Raw genomic sequence first — 10266 nt, 5'->3', positions numbered from 1 at the left:
TTCAACAACAGCTGCATGTTTTCTCTTCTTTCAATATATGTAATGTTAAACTTTAGGATATAACTTTAGGAGGATAATGTTACAGGTCAGGAGTAGGTAGCTCAAGTTCACCCTTTGCTTGACCTGAGGGTCCCTGTGGAGATGTAGCCAGCATTCACAGGCTGTGTCCATTTTGGCCTGCATCAGGACTCAGCATTTCCTGCTCACTCCTCAGGCTCTAGGCCTCTATTCACCCTCGACCCACCATCCCTCTACCTGACCAGTCCTTTACCCAACCTCTACTCACCCCTCACTCCACTCACTCTGCCTCTACCATCCTTTACACGCCCTTCTACTGCCTCTCCCCTCAACCTGTTCCTCCCTCTACCCGTCTCTCACCCTCTAATCACCCCTCCCCTACTCGCCCTGCCCCTCCCCTTTTACCTCATCCCTCCCTCTAACTGCCCCTCACACCACCATAACTTCCCCTGCCCATTACTCCTCACCTACACCCTCTGCCCACCCCTGCTTACCCACCCACTCAGGCCCAGCGCGCTGCCAATCAGCCTTTGCAGACAGCCACCATCACTCTCTTCACGTGCAGGGCCAAACCAGCCGTCCCTGGGGTCCGCGCGGGTGCAAGCGCTGAAGGCCGTGGCGACCGGAGAAGTGCGCTCGCGCTGTGGAAGGGCCGTCCGGTGCCAGTCACGTGGGGCTCGCGCTGCTCGGGGGCCGTGCGCAGCCTGCCATGCCCGTCGCGCCGACAGGAAATCACAGGCGCTCGCCAATCCACCGCACTGCTCGACAGGTGGGAGAAGTGACTGGTTGTGTGGGAAGCCTTCCAACTGGCATGCCGGCTGATGACATCGACAGACTTCTCGTGTTACAATTTCTCGTGTTATAATGGGGAAGGATGTGCAATGAAGGGGGAGGATGGTGGGGGTGACATTACCAAAAAACAGCATCGGCTCTCGCTGCAGGGCGGGCCACCTCTAATACATTTTTGAAATGATCTTGCGGGCCAAATATAATTATATCGCAGGCCAAATTTGGCCCGCGGGCCAGAGTTTGACATGTGTGGGTTAAAGGGATCAGTGGGTATGTGGAGAAGGCTTTTTTTTAAATAATTTTTTATTTTTCACACTGTGAACCATATCAACCAAAATATATACAAATGTTTCTCATTAAATATACACAGTGGCATTTTCTCCCTTTTCTTCCCCCCTTCCCACCCCCCTCCAAAACCAATAAATATTCAACATATACAATACAATAAAACCATTAAACAATGTCATCACACAATGAAAAATGAACAAGAAAAATGTATCATCTACTTTCACACACTGGATCAAGTCATATTGTCTTCTTATCATTTTAGGTTCCATGTATGGTTCCCAAATTTGTTCAAATAATGTCGCTTTATTTTTTAAATTATATGTTATTTTTTCCAATGGAATACATTTATTCATTTCCATGTACCATTGCTGTATTCTCAGGCACTCTTCCATTTTCCTCAAAACATTTTCACTTTCGTATGTGCCCAAATTGCATATACTGTTGTTCCCATTTCCTTCTAACAGCGAAAACATCTATCTGATAATTTTGGATCCCATTCTTTTGACTTTTGAAGCGTGATATATAACCTGTAATATACTGTATCATGTGTAACCTTGTGTTTATTGTATTCTTCATAGTTCCAGAACATAACTTTTCCAATCTCCATTTTTTATCTTTATGTTTAAATCCTTTTCCCACTTTTGTTTAGGCTTATAGCTTATTTCATCCTTTTCCTGATCTTGCAGCTTAATGTACATGTTCGTTATAAATCTTTTAATTTTCATTGTCTGTAATCACATATTCAAATCTGCTTCCTTCTGGTAATCTCAGTCTGTTTCCCAATTTATCCTTTAAATAAGCTTTCAGTTGATGATATTCAAACATTGTACCATGAGTTATTCCATATTTGTACTTCAACTCTTCAAATGTTAATAACGTTAACAATAGCGTGAAGCAAGGCTGCGTTCTCGCACCAACCCTCTTTTCAATCTTCTTCAGCATGATGCTGAAACAAGCCATGAAAGACCTCAACAATGAAGACGCTGTTTACATCCGGTACCGCACGGTTGGCTGTCTCTTCAATCTGAGGCGCCTGCAAGCTCACACCAAGACACAAGAACAATTTGTCCATGAACTACTCTTTGCAGACAATGCCGCTTTAGTTGCCCATTCAGAGCCAGCTCTTCAGCGCTTGACGTCCTGTTTTGCGGAAACTGCCAAAATGTTTGGCCTGGAAGTCAGCCTGCAGAAAACTGAGGTCCTCCATCAGCCAGCTCCCCACCATGACTACCAGTCCCCCCACATCTCCATCGGGCACACAAAACTCAAAACGGTCAACCAGTTTACCTATCTCGGTTGCACCATTTCATCGGATGCAAGGGTCGACAACGAGATAGACAACAGACTCGCTAAGGCAAATAGTGCCTTTGGAAGACTACACAAAAGAGTCTGGAAAAACAACCAACTGAAAAACCTCACAAAGATTAGCGTATACAGAGCCATTGTCATACCTACACTCCTGTTCGGCTCTGAATCATGAGTCCTCTACCAGCATCACCTACGGCTCCTAGAACGCTTCCACCAGTGTTGTCTCCGCTCCATCCTCAACATTCATTGGAGCGACTTCATCCCTAACATCAAAGTACTCGAGATGGCAGAGGCCGACAGCATTGAATCCACGCTGCTGAAGATCCAACTGTGCTGGGTAGGTCACGTCTCCAGAATGGAGGACCATCGCCTTCCCAAGATCATGTTATATGGTGAGCTCTCCACTGGCCACCGTGACAAAGGTCCACCAAAGAAGAGGTACAAGGACTACCTAAAGAAATCTCTTGGTGCCTGCCACATTGACCACTGCCAGTGGGCTGATATCGCCTCAAACTGTGCATCTTGGCGCCTCACAGTTTGGCGGGCAGCAACCTCCTTTGAAGAAGACCGCAGAGCCCACCTCACTGACAAAAGACAAAGGAGGAAAAACCCAACACCCAACCCCAACCAAGCAATTTTCCCTTGCAACCGCTGCAACCGTGTCTGCCTGTCCCGCATCGGACTTGTCAGCCACAAACGAGCCTGCAGCTGACGTGGACTTTTTACCCCATCCATAAATCTCCGTCCGCGAAGCCAAGCCAAAGAAAACTTCAATTCTTCAAATGTTAATAAATTATTTCCCAAAAAAACATTTTCTATTCTTTTGATTCCTTTTCTCTCCCATTCTCTAAAGGAAAGGTTATCTATTGTAAAAGGGATTAGTGGGATTTGTGTCAATAACAATTTTGGTATTTGGTAATTCATTTTTTTCCTTTCTAAGTGAATTTTCTTCCATATATTGAGTAAATGATGCAGTACTGGTGAGCTTTTATATTGTACCAGCTTTTTACCCCACTTATAAAGTATATGTTTCGCTACCTTCTCCCCTATTTTATCTAGTTCTATCTTAGTCCAGTCTGGTTTTTCCCTTGTCTAGTAAAAATCTGATAAATACCTTAATTGTGCTGCTCTATAATAATTTTTAAAGTTTGGTAACTGCAAACCACCTTAGTTGTCTTTTCTTTGGCTTGGCTTCGCGGACGAAGATTTATGGAGGGGGTAAAAAGTCCACGTCAGCTGCAGGCTCGTTTGTGGCTGACCAGTCCGATGCGGGACAGGCAGACACGATTGCAGCGGTTGCAAGGTACAACCTTAGTTGTACCTCTCTGTTAATTTATCTAACGCTACCCTCGGTTTCCCCCCTTTCTACAAGAATTTCCTTATTATTCTCTTTAGTTTTTTAAAGAATTTCTCTGTTAAGGGAATTGGCAACGATTGAAATAAGTATTGTATCCTTGTGAAGACATTCATTTTAATGCAGTTTACCCTCCCTATCAAAGTTAGTGGTAATTCTTTACAATGTTCTAAGTCTTCCTGCAATTTCTTTATCAGTGGCTGATAATTTAGTTTGTACAGGTGGCTTAAGTTATTATCTAACCTAATACCTAGGTATCGGATTGCTTGTGTTTGCCATTTAAATGGTGATTCTTTTTTAAATTCTGTATAATCCGCATTACTCATTAGCATCACTTCACTTTTATTTGCATTGATCTTATACCCCGATATTTCTCCATATTCCTTCAATTTCTTATGTAATTCTTTTATTGATATTTCTGGTTCTGTAAGTATACTATGATGTCATCTGCAAATAAACTAATTTTATTACTCCTTCTCCTTTATTTTTATCCCTTTTATTTTATTTTCTGTTCTTACCAGTTCTGCCACTGGTTCTATTGCTAAAGCAAACAAGAAGCGGGATAATGGACATCCCTGTCTAGTTGACCTACTTAATTTAAATTGGTTTGATACATATTCATTTACTGTTACCTTTGCCAATGGTCCATTATACAATGCTTTAATCCAATTAATATATTTTTCTGGTAGATTGAGCCTCTGTAGTACTTCAAATAAATAATTCCATTGAGGGAGTCACGTGATGGAGTAGTGGCCGGTCGGGGAACTCCAGCTCTCTCCGGAAAAGTTTAAGAAAAACAGAGAAAACGCAAAGGCACAAACACGGTAATTAAAATAAAGTGAAAGTAAAGGTGGGAAGAAAATGGCAGCGAAGAAAGAAAAGTCGAAAGCAACGGGAAGAAAAGAAGAAGAAAAGACATCGGAAGAAGAAGGTGAAGGCCTTACCTGTCCGAGGAGGCCCGCTGTGGAGAGAGAAGCCCGCTCCCTCAGGTCAGTCGAAGTTCCGAGCTCGGGACTACAAAAATGGCTCGCAGAGCCAAGCAAAAGTGCGCAACCGCGATGCGCATGACAAAAAAAACACTGACGGGAGGGGGGACCAGCTGAGGAGTCGATCTCCACAGCTGAGAATGACAGCCACAGCACAGCAGCAAGAAGAGAACATAGAAAACAACGAGAACAAGAAAGAAGAGAGTAAAAATAAACCAAAGAAACAACAGATGACCAACCCAGAGGAAGAAGAAGAAGAAGAACACAGAGAAATGGAAGATGAAGGGAAGGGCAAGACAATGGATATATATTTTTTAAAAGAATACATGGAATCAATAAAAGAATGGCAATCACAAGAATTTAGTGAAATAAAAAGGAGAATAAAAAGTACAGAAGAAAAAATGAATAGATTAGAGATGGTCATGTCAGATATAGGAAAAAGAGTGGACAAGGTGGAAGAACGAGAAACAGCCATAGAAATGGAAGTAGATGACTTAAAAAAGGAATTAGAGGAATCTAATAAAAAAGTTAAAGAGACACAAGAGCTGTTAGCTCAGAAGATAGATAGAATGGAAAATTATAATAGAAGAAATAATATAAAGATAGTGGGCCTTAAGGAAGATGAAGAAGGCAAGAATATGAGAGAATTTATAAAAGATTGGATCCCCAGGGTCCTAGGAAGACCAGAATTACAGGAAGAAATGGAAATAGAAAGGGCACATAGAACATTAGCCCCTAAACCACAACCACAACAAAAACCAAGATCCATTTTTGTAAAATTCCTAAGATATACAACAAGAGAAAATATATTGGAGAAAGCAATGAAGAAAATAAGAGAAGACAAAAAGCCACTGGAATACAAAGGTCAAAAAATGTTTTTCTATCCAGATATAAGTTTTGAACTCCTGAAGAAGAGGGAGTTTAATACAGCAAAAGTGATCCTATGGAAAAAAGGATATAAATTTATGCTAAAGTACCCAGCAGTACTTAAAATAGTTATTCCAGGGCAGCAAAACAGACAATTCTCAGATCCAGAGGAAGAATGAAAATTTGCAGAACAACTACAAAACAGACAGAGAGATGAAGACATGTAACAGGAGCAAAAATGACCACGAACTATATGTATGTGTTTATATGGGTGTATATATATATATATATATTATATATACTCCATATATATACATATATATATATATATGTGTATAAGAGTGTATGTGTATTTAAAAGAAAATATATGGAGTATAGATAAGAATTAATAAGAGAAAGAAAGGGAAGAGGGGAAGTAAGGAGGGAATTAAGAGAGTGACCTTTGTTGTTGATGAAAATTAAAATTAAAATTAAAATCTTTTCTGGGGGGGCTGGGTGGGGAGGAGATACGATCACTGCAAAATCAGTTGACGCTTGCGAGTGAATTCGCAAATCCAAATGGAGAGGGGAGATGTGGTTGCCCGACAAGGGATAAAGGGCAACTCAGGAAGGGGAGGGGATAGTGGGGTTAAAGAAATTTTAGATAGGAGAATAAGGGGAATGTTTGATGTTTTAGAAATGTTGTCTTATAAAGTGTTCAAAAAAAGAAAGCAGAAATGGATAAGAAGGAAAGGTGATGATGATGAAACGGAAAGGAAAGATAAACAAAGTATGAAATGGCAACGTTGAACTATATGACTTTAAATATTAACGGAATACATAACCAAATCAAAAGGAAGAAACTGCTAAATTTACTGAAAAATGAAAAAATTGATATAGCATTCGTGCAAGAAACACAGTTAACTGAAGTGGAGCACAAGAAATTAAAGAGAGATTGGATAGGACATGTAACAGCAGCATCATATAATTCAAAAGCTAGAGGAGTAGCTATATTAATCAGTAAAAATGTACCAATTAATATAGAAGAGGAAATAATAGATCCAGCAGGGAGATATGTAATGATAAAATGTCAGATATATTCGGAGTTTTGGAATTTACTCAATGTATATTCACCTAACGAAGAAGATCAAAAATTTATGCAAGATATTTTTTGAAGATAACAGACACGCAAGGGAACATACTAATAGGAGGGGATTTCAACCTTAATTTGGATTCAAACATGGATAAAACTGGGGAAAAAATTAACAGAAAGAACAAAGTAACCAAATTTATAATTAAATTGATGCAAGAAATGCAACTTTTGGATATATGGAGGAAACAACGCCCAAAGGAAAAGGAATATTCATATTATTTGGGTAGACATAAAACATACTCAAGGATAGACCTATTCCTGTTATCAGCTCACATGCAAGACAGAGTTAGGAAAACAGAATATAAAGCTAGAATATTATCGGACCACTCACACCTGATATTGACAGTAGAGTTAGAGGACATCCCTCCAAGAATGTATAGATGGAGATTAAACTCCATGCTACTTAAAAGGCAGGATTTTAGAGAATTTATTGAACGACAAATTAAAATGTACTTTGAAATAAATACGGAATCAGTGAAAGATAAGTTTATACTATGGGATGCAATGAAAGCGTTCATCAGAGGGCAAATAATAAGTTATGTAACTAAGATGAAGAAGGACTACAATCAGGAAACAGAGCAGTTTGAAAGGGAAATAGCAAATATAGAAAAAGAATTAGCAATGAAGGAAGACACAACTAAAAGAAGAGAATTGGCAGATAAAAAAATAAAATATGAAACACTACAAACATATAAGGTGGAGAAGAACATAATGAAGACAAAACAGAAATATTATGAACTAGGAGAAAAAACGCACAAAATTCTAGCGTGGCAGCTTAAGACAGAACAAACTAAGAGAATGGTATTGGCATCAAGGAAAAAAGACAAACAAATCACATATAATCCAACGGAGATTAATGAAAACTTCAGAGAATTCTACGAACAATTATACCAAACTGAAAACAAAGGGAAAGAAGACAAAATAGATGAATTTTTAACTAAAATTGAACTACCAAAATTACAAACAGAGGAACAAAATAAATTAATAAAACCATTTGAAATAGTAGAAATACAAGAGATAATAAAAAAACTACCGAATAATAAAACACCAGGAGAGGATGGAAACCCAATAGTATTCTATAAAACATTTAAAGATTTATTAATTCCTCCCCTCCTGGAAGTAATCAACCAGATTGATAAAACACAAAGCTTACCAGATTCATGCAAAACAGCAATAATTACAGTAATACCAAAGACAGGGAAAGATCCACTCGCACCAGCGTCATATAGACCAATATCTTTACTTAACACAGATTATAAGATAATAGCTAAACTATTAGCAAACAGATTAGCCGACTATGTACCAAAAATAGTAAATCTAGACCAAACTGGATTTATTAAAAAAAGACGATCAACAGACAATATTTGTAAATTTATTAACTTAATTCATGCAGTAGAAGGAAATAAAGCTCCAACAGTAGCGGTTGCTTTAGACGCAGAGAAGGTCTTTGACAGAGTAGAATGGAATTATTTATTCAATGTACTACAAAAATTCAGCTTACCAGAGAAATATATAAATTGGATGAAAGCATTATATAAGGGGAAATTCGCGAAAGTGACAGTAAATGGATATATATCAATACAATTTAACTTAAGCAGATCAACAAGGCAGGGATGCCCACTATCGCCCTTATTATTTGCGTTAGCCATAGAACCACTAGCAGAACTCATGAGAACAGAAAATAAAATAAAAGGGATAAAAATAAAAGACAAGGAATATAAAATCAGTTTATTTGCAGATGATGTTATAGTATACTTAACAGAACCAGAAATATCAATAAAAGAATTACATAAGAAATTGAAGGAATATGGAGAAGTGTCGGGATACAAGATTAACGCAAATAAAAGTGAAGCAATGCCAATGAATAATGTGGATTTCTCAAAATTTAAGGAAGAATCACCATTCAGATGGCAAATGCAAGCAATGCAATACCTAGGTATATAAATAAATAAAAAACTCGGACATCTATATAAACTCAATTATTATCCACTAATGAAAAAATTACAGGACGACTTAGAGCATTGGAAAGACTTACCACTAACACTGATAGGAAGGATAAACTGTATTAAAATGAACATTTTCCCAAGGATACAATACCTATTTTAGGCATTGCCAATACACTTGACAGAGAAATTCTTCAAGGAGTTAAAGAAAATAATAAGGAAATTTTTATGGAATGGGGGGAAACCGAGGATAGTACTAGATAAATTAACAGAATGGTATAAACAAGGAGGCTTACAACTGCCAAACTTTAAAAATTATTATAGAGCCGCACAATTAAGATACCTATCAGATTTTTATCAAACAAGGGAAAAGCCAGATTGGACTAGATTAGAACTAGATAAAATAGGGGAGAAGATACCCGAACATATATTATATAAATGGGATGAAAAATTGGTACAACGCAGGAATTCTCCAGTATTACATCATCTGCTCAATATTTGGAAGAAGATTCATGTAGAAAGGAATAAAACAAATTACCAATTACCAAAACTAATACTGACGCAAAATCAGCTAATCCCTTTTACAATAGATAACCTCTCCTTTAGAGAATGGGAGAAAAAAGGGATCAAAGAATAGAAAATTGCTTTTAGGGAAATAAATTATTATCCTTTGAACAAATGAAGGATAAATATAATATAACTCACGATACAGTGTTGGCATACTCAAAACTGAAATCCTACTTGAAGGACAAATTGGGAAGCAGTCTGAGGTTACCAGAGGGAAGTAATTTTGAATATGTGATTACAGACACAATGATAATCAAAAAATTTGTAACAAACATGTATATTAAACTGCAAGAAAAGGAGAATGAGGAAACAAATGGTAAAACTAAGCAAAAATGGGAACAAGATCTAAACATAAATATAAAGAAGGAAACATGGGAGAAGTTATGCTCAGGAACTATGAGAAATACAATAAATACGAGGTTACGTATGATACAATATAACTGGATACACAGGCTATATATTACACCTCAAAAGTTAAATAAATGGGACCCAACAGTATCTGACAGATGTTTTTGCTGTAAAAAGGAAATGGGAACAACAATACATGCAATTTGGACATGTGAGAAAGTGAAAAAACTTTGGGAAGATCTAAACCAGGTATTAAATAAAATCACAAAAAGCAATATACCAAAAAAACCCAGAGATCTTCCTCCTAAGTAACATAAAAAACAAAGAATTTGGACTTGATTTGGATGGTGCACAAAAAAGATTTGTTATGATAGCCCTAGCTGTAGCAAACAAATGTATTATGTCAGCCTGGAAATTAGAAGATAACTTGAGAATACAACAATGGGATATAGAAATGAATAAAGGTATTCCATTAGAAGAAATAACATATAATTTAAGAAATAATATTACAATATTTAAACAAATATGGGAGCCATACATGAAACATAATAGAGAAAACCTACCGGGGATATCTACCACCTAAAATGACAGAGGGAGAAGAGAATGAAAAGAACTGACTCAGTGGAATTTCTTGTTTATTTTTATTGAGTGACAACATTGTTTGAC

Source organism: Narcine bancroftii, chromosome 3 (genome assembly GCF_036971445.1).
Source record: "Narcine bancroftii isolate sNarBan1 chromosome 3, sNarBan1.hap1, whole genome shotgun sequence".
Classification (NCBI taxonomy): domain Eukaryota; kingdom Metazoa; phylum Chordata; class Chondrichthyes; order Torpediniformes; family Narcinidae; genus Narcine; species Narcine bancroftii.
The sequence above is the reverse complement of the archived record's forward strand: the minus strand, read 5'-3'. Positions refer to the sequence as shown.